The 12,735-nt window shown below is 31.4% G+C and overlaps 6 non-coding genes across 6 annotated transcripts; 3 read left to right on the forward strand and 3 right to left on the reverse strand.

The window, feature by feature from the left end:
• The first annotated feature begins 6,979 nt into the window (after positions 1-6,979).
• On the forward strand, positions 6,980-7,095 carry LOC124922931. Its single transcript, XR_007097977.1, has one exon. It is a non-coding gene; the product is annotated as a U5 spliceosomal RNA (small nuclear RNA).
• A 512-nt stretch (positions 7,096-7,607) lies between these two features.
• On the reverse strand, positions 7,608-7,710 carry LOC124923012. The gene has a single exon (XR_007098053.1). It is a non-coding gene; the product is annotated as a U6 spliceosomal RNA (small nuclear RNA).
• A 926-nt stretch (positions 7,711-8,636) lies between these two features.
• Positions 8,637-8,749, forward strand: LOC124922982. The gene has a single exon (XR_007098025.1). It is a non-coding gene; the product is annotated as a U5 spliceosomal RNA (small nuclear RNA).
• Positions 8,750-10,510: 1,761 nt separating this feature from the next.
• LOC124922898 lies at positions 10,511-10,626 on the reverse strand. Its single transcript, XR_007097948.1, has one exon. It is a non-coding gene; the product is annotated as a U5 spliceosomal RNA (small nuclear RNA).
• A 937-nt stretch (positions 10,627-11,563) lies between these two features.
• Positions 11,564-11,666, forward strand: LOC124923010. The gene has a single exon (XR_007098052.1). It is a non-coding gene; the product is annotated as a U6 spliceosomal RNA (small nuclear RNA).
• A 514-nt stretch (positions 11,667-12,180) lies between these two features.
• LOC124922940 lies at positions 12,181-12,295 on the reverse strand. Its single transcript, XR_007097986.1, has one exon. It is a non-coding gene; the product is annotated as a U5 spliceosomal RNA (small nuclear RNA).
• Positions 12,296-12,735: the final 440 nt, after the last annotated feature.

Here is a 12,735-nt window from a genome sequence, read left to right on the forward strand (position 1 = left end):
ACCACTTATAACATGGGTTGGTGCAACTCTTAAATGTTTTCTCTTGTAACTTGTAACTGCATTTACTCCTCTTCAGCTCCTTCTTTTATAGGTGAAATGTGCCAACGATCACATTTCTTTTCCTTGAATTTGATTGGTTGAGCAGAGGTTCAGTGATTCAGACCTGGCAGTTTAGGCTTCTAGTGCGTAGGTCAAACCGGCTAGGTTTGTCTTTTACTTAATGTAGCACTATCGGTTGGACAGTTGCCTGCACCTGGAATTTTGTGCCTCTAACTTATCCCAGAATGGAAAGATCTTCTTCAGGCGGTTTTCTGCATCCTGTAGAGTATCCTCAGACTTGTATGGATAGGGCAATGTTACAGTCTGTCTCTTTGGTATCATCTTCCGCTGATACTCAAAGTGTTTGTTTGCACCGATTTGTAGATTGTACTTAGTTTGATGTTCTTGGCTTCTTTCTCTAAGTAGCTTCTTCATTAGTTTTATGGATTGATGTATTTCGGTTTAGAATGTCTACCGGTTGTTTGAGTTAACCGGATGACTTTAGGTTTTTCATAGCTTCAGGTTTGTTCGGTTTTGGTTACATCTTTTGCCTTGTCTTCTAACCTGTCTTGTTTTCCTGATTGGTTAGGTTCTTGGCCATTTGGGTTGCTTGATCGGTTGGATTACTTGACCGATCCTGATTTTTTAACCGTTCCTGCACAGGAAGTTTGTTTTTGTTAAGTTCTATTTAACCGGTCTAATTTTATCTAACAGAAGTGACTAGACAAAACAAAACGAAGTATTGTCATTGACATAACAAATGTCGCAAGTCTATGTCAAAAGATGAATAAGTCCATTTATTTAGTTATATATTCCTTATACTATTTATTATATATATTCGCTTAGATAGACACTTCGAGCATAAACTGAAATATAATGGAACTACAAAGATAGTTATTAAATCATTATCACCGCATAAAAGTATTGCTCCAAAGTATGTTTAATTGGTAACAATTCTCTTTTGATTTTGCGCTATTAATTTCACTATTATTAGTGAGCAATGATAGAATAATTCCATCATATTTATAGACCATTCTTTATTTTCTCGAAAATGGTGATCATCCTACCGGAACTGTTCACCCAGAAATACCCTAAACGGTGCCACAATATGTACTTGAAAATTTTGAGTTCCTACTCGACTCTAGCAAGATTGCGGCCATCAAAGCCATGCCAGCACCCTGAAATGAGCGAGAGGTTCGGGGATTTTTGGACAAAATTCAATATATTAGTCGCTACATTAGTAAGCTCACTTCCAATTGTGATTCTCTCTTCAAGCTTTTGAAGAAGGGTCAAAAGTTGTCTGGAGTGATACTCATTAACATGTCCTCGAGAAGGTGAAGGCGTATTTGCAATCCCTTCCTATCCTCATGTCTCTGAGGCCAAGAGTTCTTTGATTCTTCACTTCATATCACTGAGTCATCCATAGAGAGCATTCTAGCCCAGGAGAATAAAATCAAAGAAGATGTGCCAATCTACTACATCATAAAAAGGATGACCGGTTATGAGTTAAATGACTCTTCTGAGACGCATGACTCTTCTTGTTGTCGGAGATCTTGTTTTCAAGAAGACCTGAAAGTTGTAGGATCCTAGAGGGAAGTTCCAACAGCCATGGGAGGGACCTTTTGTCATCAAACATATCTTTTCAAGAGGAGTTGTGCGTTTCACTTCTCTCGATGGCGATGAATGCTCATCCCCTTTTAATCTTGATACGCTCAAGAAATATTATGTTTGAAATGGAGAAAATGTCGTGTGTTTGATTTATTTTTATTTTCTTTCTAAAAAAATTCTTCATTTAACGTTATGCCATGATTGTCAAAGATTTTCCCGAACAGAGTGAACACTTAAATCCCTTGTTTTTAGAAACTTGACCTTTGCAATCACGTTGAAAAGTTTTTTTTAAATGCATTTGCAAAAATGCCCATAATATGAAAACTAGGGATCCAAAAACAATGCCATAGAATACATGCCTAAATATAAATACAAAAAAACAATGTTGTACTCATGATATGTATTTTCTGAAATAATACATATATTTCCCACCATGAATAAATTCATTCAAATAATCAACCAAATACTTTATTTTTATAATATTTTAAACATTTAACCCAAATGACATAAGTTAAGAAGGTTTGAAAGACAACCTCATAATCACCTCCGGAAATCGGGTCTTCCCCATTCGGATCTTCATTCTCGAAACCCCATGTTGCAAAATCTTCAATTCCAGTATCATCCAACTCGGCATTATCATTAATGTTGTAATTTTCATGAAATTCTTCATTTACACTATCAACTGAAGTAAACATAATGGATGACCTTTGACTACTTTCATCAAATAGATTCACTATGTGCTTGAGTGAGGGAGAAATCTCCTCCGACATGCCTATGGAATTCACCATCCTGTCAATGCAATCTATATGGATCATAACAAGAAAATTTTCACAAAGAGATGTAAGAGTAAAGGATAACAACACATTGTAATTGTTAGCATACCAATATCCAGTCAAGTTTGTCCTTTATACTAAACAACTTATATTCATTTTATATTTCATTTCAGGTCCTATAAAATGAGAATAGATCCCTAGGTTATAAACAAGAAATGAATAGTGTGGAAATCTATACTCTCCTCCCTACAAAGTTCCCTTTTATATTTCCCATTGAAACAAAGTCATAATCACCATGAAATCAAAACCAACATACCTTTGGCGAAAGAAAGATCAATACTATCAAATTTTTTCACATTGAGGGACTCAAATGACTATTAAAGTGTTGATGAAGGCGATACCTACAAATGCATTCACCCTTAGTTTTGAAATCATCATTTTGTGAAACAATTATTATTACTGAATACTAACCTTCTAGTCTGACTCTTTCTTAGAATTATTGGAGAATAAGATTAGGAGAAGTTATTTGAGAAAACCTACACCCACATGGATAAATGATTGTATCGTTAAATAATGTGGGCATTTTAAAACTATTCGTTCAAAATATAATCTTTCTGTTAAACAATCTACCTTGATACCCTGATAACATTATATGACAAAACATAATCTACTAATGGTGCTACAACAACTGTCCATCTGATCCAACAGACACAAGTTATATTTATCCATTGGTTAAAAACTAACTTTTTTAACAATACTATGTAACCCCAGTTATGTTATAGGCCTTTCCATTGATATAATATAAGCATAATGGAAAAATATAATCTACTAATGGTGCGACAACAACTGTCCATCTGATCCAACAGACACAAGTTATATTTATCCATTGGTTAAAAACTAACTTTTTTAATAATACTATGTAACCCCCAGTTATGTTATAGGCCTTTCCATTAATATAATATAAGCACCAGTGGTAGAATAGTTTCCAAACATTCCATTTACTTTGGTGACTAGTACTCGTTTTCTGCACCTGTATAAAACTGATTTTATAAGTTTATACATATCAAACAAAAAAATACTCAATAAAGACAAGAAAGTACATTGACAGGTGATAGAAAATTAAAGGAATCCAATTAGGAACAACCAAAGAAGCCTTGATCGGGCATAACGATTGGGGAATTCATAACACCCTTCCTAATAAAACCTATATTAAATGTCACCATAAACAAGTAAAATTACAAGGAATTCATCCACCTCTTCCTTTCTTGTGATTGTGATGATTTTTAATACCACTGTACCAGCAAATACCAAATTCATATATATCCAAATTCGTCAAACATGTGCATACAACAAAGAATAAATCATTTCTTGTAGAGACGAACAATGTTAAGAGATCCTCGAAAAAGATATGTATTCTTAGACGCTAATCTAATACCAGGACTATTGTTTGCTGTTTGATTATAAACAACCTCTGTCTCAGTTTAATTGAAAGATTTGTATGATTTATAAGCAGATGCAGAATTCAAACACACGATAATGGATATTTCTTCAACCCTAATTTATTGGGATTCAAATTAGTTCAAGTTGTATCCCTGTAGCTAAATCAGAATTATGTGACCACTTTCATCATCACACTATAATGCAGGCACGAATATTATTACACAAACTAACATATCAAGGGAAAACATATTATGACTTAGGAAATTAAAGGTTGCGAGCTAATCATCTGGATTTTATACAAACTATATACATGTGAGTGCGCTTGTAAGTTGTAATTTGTATGGAGAGTACAACAGCTCACTCATAAAGATGGTTCAACTAAATAAGTCAAATATATATTCTAATTCATCCTTAAAACAAAGAAGTATAACCATTTCTCACTCATAAAGATGGTTTAATCATCTAGTGTAGTGATAATAACCTAGCAACAAAATCCAACTGAAAATAACTGAGAAATCCAAAACACTATAACAAGGGGAAAATCTATGAGCCAAACATGAAAAATAAAACCAGTGACCTAAATAAATCGCATATAAACCTTGTTGCATCCTTAAAACAGATAAGTAGAACCATTTATCACTCAAAAGACTTCCAAGACCCGCAGATGAAGGAAAACCCTAATGGTCGGAAAAGAATGTAACTAACCTCGTGGGTGCGACAATCTGGCTGCGGAGAGTCAATGAATGATAGTACAGATGAAGGCAAGTCCTAATGGTTGAAGAAGAATGTAACTAACCTCGTGTGCACGATAATCTGGCTGCAGAGAGTAAAAGGATGATAGCACGGAAATCTGGTTGTAAAGAGTAGAAGGATGATAGTCTAATTAACACTGACAGAAGGATTTTTTAGGTTAGAAAGAATTGGTCAGCTTTGAAAGAAAATGAGTTAGGCTTGATAATTAAAAACAGATTCTAGTTTTAAAATACTTATATATATAAGTTAAAATTTTATTATTAAATATAATATAATGTTTAATTTATTTAATTTTGGTTTATATTAGTTTTTACTTTTAATTTAATTAATTTTAAATACTTAAATAAAAGACAAATGTTAATAAAAAAATTAATAATGTTATAAAAATTTTAAAATTGATGAATTAAATTTTAGCGTAAATAAAATTTTAAGTCAAATTTTATTTTAAAATTTTAAAATAGTGAAATAAAATATTTATAAAGTTTAAAAATAAAACATAAAAATTATTAAGTTTATAATAGTTAAATTTCAAGGTTTTTAACAAAGTTTGTATATAAAAAAAATAAATGTGGTTGTAAAGTATAAAGGTTGCCAAAAGTTTTTACTTTTTTAATTTTTACCCACGCTTAATAAGCGTTGGCATATAAAGGTGGCTAAAAGTGTGTTTTGTTGTAGTGCATTTTTGAGAAAATAAAGAATGGTCTATAAATATAATAGAATTATTCTATTATTACTCACGAATAATAGTGAAATCAATAGCGCAGAGTAAAAAGAGAATTATAACCAATTAAACATACTTTATGAGCAATGCTTTTATGCGGTGTTAACGATTTAATAATTATCTTTGTAGTTCCAGAATATTTCAGTTTATGTTCGAAGTGTCAATCTAAGCAAATAAATGGACTTATTCATCTTTTGAAAAAGACTTGTGACATCTGTTATGTCAATGACACTACTTCGTTTCGTTTTAGCTAATCACTTTTTTTTTGTGAAAGTTGCTTTTCTACTCGAAATATATATTCCAAAAAATGGTTTCTTAATTACAATATTGATTTAGGACCCTCAATTCTCTTTTCTATAATCACTTTTAATACCTGTTCCGGAACGATAGGACAAACAATTATGTTATTACTAAACTTGTTGAAGAGATAAAATAGAACCAAGTTATATCTTTTTTAATGAGAGGTTGAATCGAACTACGAATTGAATCAGTTTCTCGTAAACAAAGAGCACAATGCAAATAGTTTATGCAACTTCAACATCGATTGGTAAACGTGATTTAAAAAAAATCTATTAGATCGTGTTCTTTCTCTGCTTGTTTTTTGTTTTTGAACCGATGTGGGCCTTCTTTACATTCTTTCATAATCATTAATTATTAACCTGTCTTTTATGATAAAATAAATTAATGAAAATTATAATAATATTATATATTTAAATTTAACTTATTGTAAAACTAATAATTTTTAACTAATATTTAATTTTTTTTTCAAGTATCTTATATAAGAGTTATAATATGATTAAATTGAGTTATACAAAGACCTTACTTTGCTGGTCTAGGATATGATTAAATTAAGTTATAAAATCTATATTTGTAAACACAACTATAATCTTATCGAATCAAGTTTTGGAATATTTATATATTATTTTAATTTAGCAGAGTTTAAATTTTAAATTTTTCTTATTGACAAAAATTTAATTCATATTATTTATTAATGTATTGTTTGAATTATATTTTATTTTTATTTTTTTTTGTAATAAATAAAAGTATTTCACTCTTTATTTGGCATACTTCCTTTGAATTGTAATCCTTCAAAATTATTTTCGTTTAGATGCGTAGATTAATTTTTTACATCATAGTTAATTGTGTTCAAAATCAAATTATTACATCCTAATTGTTCTATGCATGACAAGGGACCTTATCTTCTCTTTCCCCCGCTCTTGAGAAGTCATTTAGTTAGAGGAGCGAATAAAAAAGGGACAAAGGCCCTACTAACTAGAAACCACAACATGTCTTCTATTTTTTTCATTTTAATAAGTTAGTTAGTTTGAGAAAAAAATCAAAATTAAAGCGTTTTTAGTGAAAATCAAATATTTAAAATAAAACTCTTTTTATTGAAGCTAAACTAATAAAACATTGTAATAGTTTTGTTATTAACATTTATATATAAGTTTGATAAAATAATATACTTAAAAGTATAAAATTCTTGAAAATATTATTGAATTATCCTATTCTTTAAATAAAAGAAGAAAAAACCATTAGGCTCAATAATGACAAAAAAAGTGTGATGTCCCACATTGTTAGTTGAAGTGAAAATAAGGATCCGATATTATTATAAGAGGGGAGTTGGTGATTAGAAAAAATTAAGAAATAAAGCATTGAACACAAAGCGAACTATTCTTTCGCCTTTTACTAAAGAATACCGTGTGTTCTTTACATTATGTGGCATACGCCTATTTATGTTTGGTCCTCTAATCAGAGGCACCCTACAATTGAGTTTACACTTTGAATTTTTCTTAACTACAAAAATTTAATTCATAATAATTATTAATGTATTATTTGAATTATACTTCAAAAAAATTGTAATAAATAAAAGTATTTCACTCTTTATCTGTCATACTCCCTTTTAATTGTAATCCTTCAAAATTATTTTCGTTTAGATGCGCAGATTAATTTTTTACACCATAGTTAATTCTCTTCAAAAATAACTTCTTACATTCTAATTGTTCTATGCATGACAAGGGACCTTATCTTCTCTTGCCCCGCTCTCGAAAAGACTCAATCATTTAGTTAGAGGAGCGAATGAAAAAGGGACAAAGACCCTACTAACTAGGAGCCACAACATGTCTTTTATTTTTCCATCTTAATAAGTTAGTTAGTTTGAGGAAAAAAATCAACAAATGTCATTGTGTGCAAACCGGTAAAGTACACAACATAAAACTACACTATTTTCCCTTCGGTCGTCGGCGTACGCTTCGGAGAGGAAAAAGGGTAAAAATAATTTGGATCATTTCTCGATTTGTGCGTGTCATTCTTGCGCAGGGGCCATGCTAATCTTCTCTGTATCGTTCAAATTTTATCGAATGTCCCCGAAGGGACATAACCATCTCTCTCATTTTTAAAAAGACTTCATTCTTAAGTTAGAGGAGCGATGTGGGATCAATTTTAGAAAATGAATGGACAACTGCTATTTTTTGTGATCGACTACTAGAGTGTTTTTCCAGGAATGCATGTGTTCTATATAGAGAATGAGGGTCTTTCAAAGTATGCCCTCAATTTATAGGGTTTTTTCTTTTGAGGGAATATTGATTTTATGAGAGAAAAAGAATGGGGAGCTACCCATTATGTCATGTTGATAAGGTGTCCAAGGGCAGAGCTAGGATTTAAAATCTAGTCGAGCTAAGTTATTTCCATAAAATTTACCCGGCTAGAATGATAATAATATGAAAAAAAATATATGTAGTTTACGGTCGTTAGGTCCCTTCATCGACCGAAAAACTCAATAGCGACGATATTTCTCCCCGTCGTTATTTCCATTCGCGTGCAAACTGTTTTGAGTTACCCGGGCTGTACATAGACACTTCCTTGAAGGTGTCGATGCCTCTGTTAATCTAAGTAACATTCTTCATAATGATTATAAGATATGCTTATTAAATATTAAATACGAGTCATATACCTTGTTTGAAAGTACGAGTTATAACCACCATCATAGTAATAACTTCAATCCAAATTAAAGCGTTTTTAGTGAAAATCAAATGTTAAAAATAAAACTCTTTTTATTGGAGCTATACTAATAAATCATTGTAATAGTTTGTTATTAATATTTGATAAAATAATATATAGTTAAAAGTATCAAATTCTTCAAAGTATTATTGAATTATCCTATTCTTTAAATAAAAGAAGAAAAAACACCATTAGCCTCAATAATGACAAAAAAAGTGTGTTGTCCCACATTGTTAGATGGAGTGAAAATAGGGATTCTATATTATTATAAGAGGGGAGTTGGTGATTACAAAAAATTATGAAGCCAAACACTTAAGACAAAGCGAACTATTCTTTCTCCTTTTATTAAAGATCCGTGTGTTCTTTGCAATACGTGGCATACGCCTATTTTTGTTAGGTCCTCTAATCGGAGTCACTCTACAATTGAGTTTAAACTTTGAATTTTTCTTATCTACGAAAATTTATTTTATATTATTTATTAATGTATTATTTGAATTATACTTAAAAAAAGTTGTAATAAATAAAAGTATTTCACTCTTTGTCTGACAACATACTCCCTAATTGTTTTGCGCATGACTAAGGACCTTATCTTCTCTTGCACCTGCTCTCACGAAGACTCAATCATTTAGTTAGAGAAGTGTGATCCACAATGGTATTCTAACTGATGATAAATATATATGTAAGTGTTTTATCTTAGTTAGTCGATGTAGTATGTGTCTTAAGGAGGTGGAGACGATGTAGTATGTGTCGCTGGTATTTAGTGTATTATTTGGAGTATTACTTCTATTTTTTGGGTTATGTCGGGAATCATTGGTGCGTATTGAGAATCGTGGGTTGAGGTAGCTAGATTTGTGGGTTTGAAACTATGAGGTTATATCTCTATTATTTTCTAGTGGATAATTTGGTTAGAGAGAAATGGTAGATCTTTCAACAATCTTAAATGACCGTTGCATATCCAACACAATGTTATCATCCTAACATTATATGATGTTCGATGTGGGAAGCCGGTAGATTCAGTCGGAGAGCTCATTTCCTTTTTGGAAGATCTCCGCACATGTTAATTTTGTAATATTTGTGTGATTTTTTTTTATAAATTTAAAGTTTTTGTCTTTATGTGTAAACGACTATCCATTCATAATATTATTGCATGAATCATTTAAAAAAAGCATCATAGAGTTTTATTTCAGGGGTGGCAAAGTTTAAAAGCGAGAGAGGTTGGATATCAATCCTCCATTAAAGCTTCAACCAACATTTTGATTTTTTTTTCAGGTGGAGTAAAACGGGACAAGCACCCAGAAAGCTTTAAAAATCTTCTAGGAAGCATTCCCGATCAATTGTAAATGTCCACGATCAATTGATCGGGAATGCTTCCTAGAAGATTTTTAAAGCTTTCTGGGTGCTTGTCCCACTTTACTCCACCTGAAAAAAAAATATCAAAATGTTGGTTGAAGCTTTAATGGAAGATTGATATCCAAGCTCTCTCGCTTTTGAACTTTGCCACCCCTGAAATAAAACTCTATGATGCTTTTTTTAAATGATTCATGCAATAATATTATGAATGGACAGTCGTTTACACATAATGACAAAAACTTTAAATTTATAAAAAATATCACACAAATATTACAAAATTAACATGTGCGGAGATCTTCCAAAAAGGAAATGAGCTCTCCGACTGAATCTACCGGCTTCCCACATCGAACATCATATAATGTTAGGATGATAACATTGTGTTGGATCCGCAACGGTCATTTAAGATTGTTGAAAGATCTACGATTTCTCTCTAACCAAATTATCCAACAGAAAATAATAGAGATATAACCTAATTGTTTCAAACCCACAAATCTAGATACCTCAATCCACGATTCTCAATATGCACCAATGATTCCCGACATAACCCAAAAAATACCAGTAATACTCCAAATAATACACTAAATACCAGCGACACATACTACATCGTCTCAACCTCCTTAAGACACATATTACATCGACTAACTAAGATAAGACACTTACTAAATGATTAACATTGTGGATCACACTTCTCTAACTAAATGATTAAGTGTTTATGAGAGCGGGTGCAAGAGAAGATAAGGTCCATAGTCATGCACAAAACAATTAGGGAGTATGTTGTCAGATAAAGAGTGAAAGAAAAATTCAAAGTTTAAACTCAATGGTAGGGTGCCTCTGATTAGAGAACCTAACAAAAATAGGCATATGCCACGTATTGAAAAGAACACACGGTAATCTTTAGTAAAAGGCGAAAGAATAGTTCACTTTGTGTTCAGTGCTTGGCTTCATAATTTTTTGTAATCACCAACTCCCCTCTTATAATAATATCGAATCCCTATTTTCACTTCATCTAACAATGTGGGACAACACACTTTTTTGTCATTATTGAGGCTAATGGTGTTTTTTCTTCTTTTATTTAATGAATAAGATAATTCAATAATACTTTCAAGAATTTGATACTTTTAACTATATATTATTTTATCAAATGTTAATAACAAACTATTACAATGATTTATTAGTATAGCTCCAATAAAAAGAGTTTTATTTTTATCATTTGATTTTCACTAAAAACGCTTTAACTTGGATTGAAGTTATTAATATGATGGTGGTTAAAACTCGTACTTTCAAACGAGGTATATGACTCGTATTTGATATTTAATAAACTTATGTTATAGTCATTATGACGAATGTTACTTAGATTAACAGAGGCATCGACAACTTCAAGGGAGTGTCTATGTACAGCCCGGGTAACTCAAAACAGTTTGTATGCGAATGGAAATAACGACGGGGAGAAATATCGTCGCTATTGAGTTCTCTGGTCGATGAAGGGACCTAACGACCGTAAACTACGTATATTTTTTTTTCATATTATTATCATTCTAGCCGGGTAAATTTTATGGAAATAACTTAGCCCGACTAGATTTTAAATCCTAGATTTGCCCTTGGACACCTTATCAACATAACATAATGGGTAGCTCCCCATTCTTTTTCCCCCATAAAATCAATATTTCCTCAAAAGAAAAAACCCTATAAATCGAGGGCATACTTTGAAAGACCCTCATTCTCTATATAGAACACATGCGTTCCTCGAAAAACACTCTAGCAGTCGATCACAAAAAATAGCAAAAAATAGCAGTTGTCCATTCATTTTCTAAAATTGATCCCACATCGCTCCTCTAACTTAAGAATGAAGTATTTTAAAGAATGAGAGAGAGATGGTTAAGTCCCTTCGGGGACATTTGATAAAATTTGAACGATATAGAGAAGATTAGCATGGCCCCTGCGCAAGAATGACACGCACAAATCGAGAAATGGTCCAAATTTTTTTTATCCTTTTTCCTCTCCGAAGCGTACGCCGGCGACCGAAGGGAAAATAGTGTAGTTTTTTGTTGTGTACTTTACAGGTTTGCACACAATGACATTTGTTGATTTTTTTCTCAAACTAACTAACTTATTAAGATGAAAAATAAAAGTAATGTTGTGGTTCCTAGTTAGTAGGGTCTTCGTCCCTTTTTCATTTGCTCCTCTAACTAAATGATTGAGTCTTCTCAAGAACGGGGGCAAGAGAAGATAAGGTCCCTTGTCATGCATAGAACAATTAGAATGTAAGAATTTAGTTTTGAAGAGAATTAACAATGGTGTAAAAAATTAATCTGCACATCTAAACGAAAATAATTTTGAAGGATTACAATTAAAAGGGAGGATGTTGTCGGATAAAGAGTGAAATACTTTTATTTATTAAAATTTTTTTGAAGTATAATTCAAATAATACATTAATAAATATTATGAATTAAATTTTCATAGATAAGAAAAATTCAAAGTTTAAACTCAATTGTAGGGTGCTTCTGATTAGAGGACCCAACAAAAATAGGCATATGTCAGATATTGCAAAGAACACACGGTATTCTTTAGTAAAAGGTGAAAGAATAGTTTGCTTTGTGTTCAGTGCTTGGCTTCATAATTTTTTCTAATCACCAACTCCCCTCTTATAATAATACCGGATCCTTATTATCACTTCATCTAACAATGTGGGACATCACACTTTTTTTTGTCATTATTGAGCCTAATGGTTTTTTCTTCTTTTATTTAAAGAATAGGATAATTCAATAATATTTTCAAGAATTTGATACTTTTAAGAATATTATTTTATCAAACTTATATATAAATGTTAATAACAAAACTATTACAATGATTTATTAGTTTAGCTCCAATAAAAAGAGTTTTATTTTAAATATTTGATTTTCACTAAAAACACTTTAATTTTGATTTTTTTCTCAAACTAACTAACTTATTAAAATGAAAAAAATAGAAGACATGTTGTGGCGTCTAGTTAGTAGGGCCTTTGTCCCTTTTTTATTCGCTCCTCTAACTAAATGACTTCTCAAGAGAGGGGGC

The sequence above is a fragment of the Impatiens glandulifera genome, chromosome 1, assembly GCF_907164915.1.
Source record: "Impatiens glandulifera chromosome 1, dImpGla2.1, whole genome shotgun sequence".
Taxonomy (NCBI): Eukaryota; Viridiplantae; Streptophyta; class Magnoliopsida; order Ericales; family Balsaminaceae; genus Impatiens; species Impatiens glandulifera.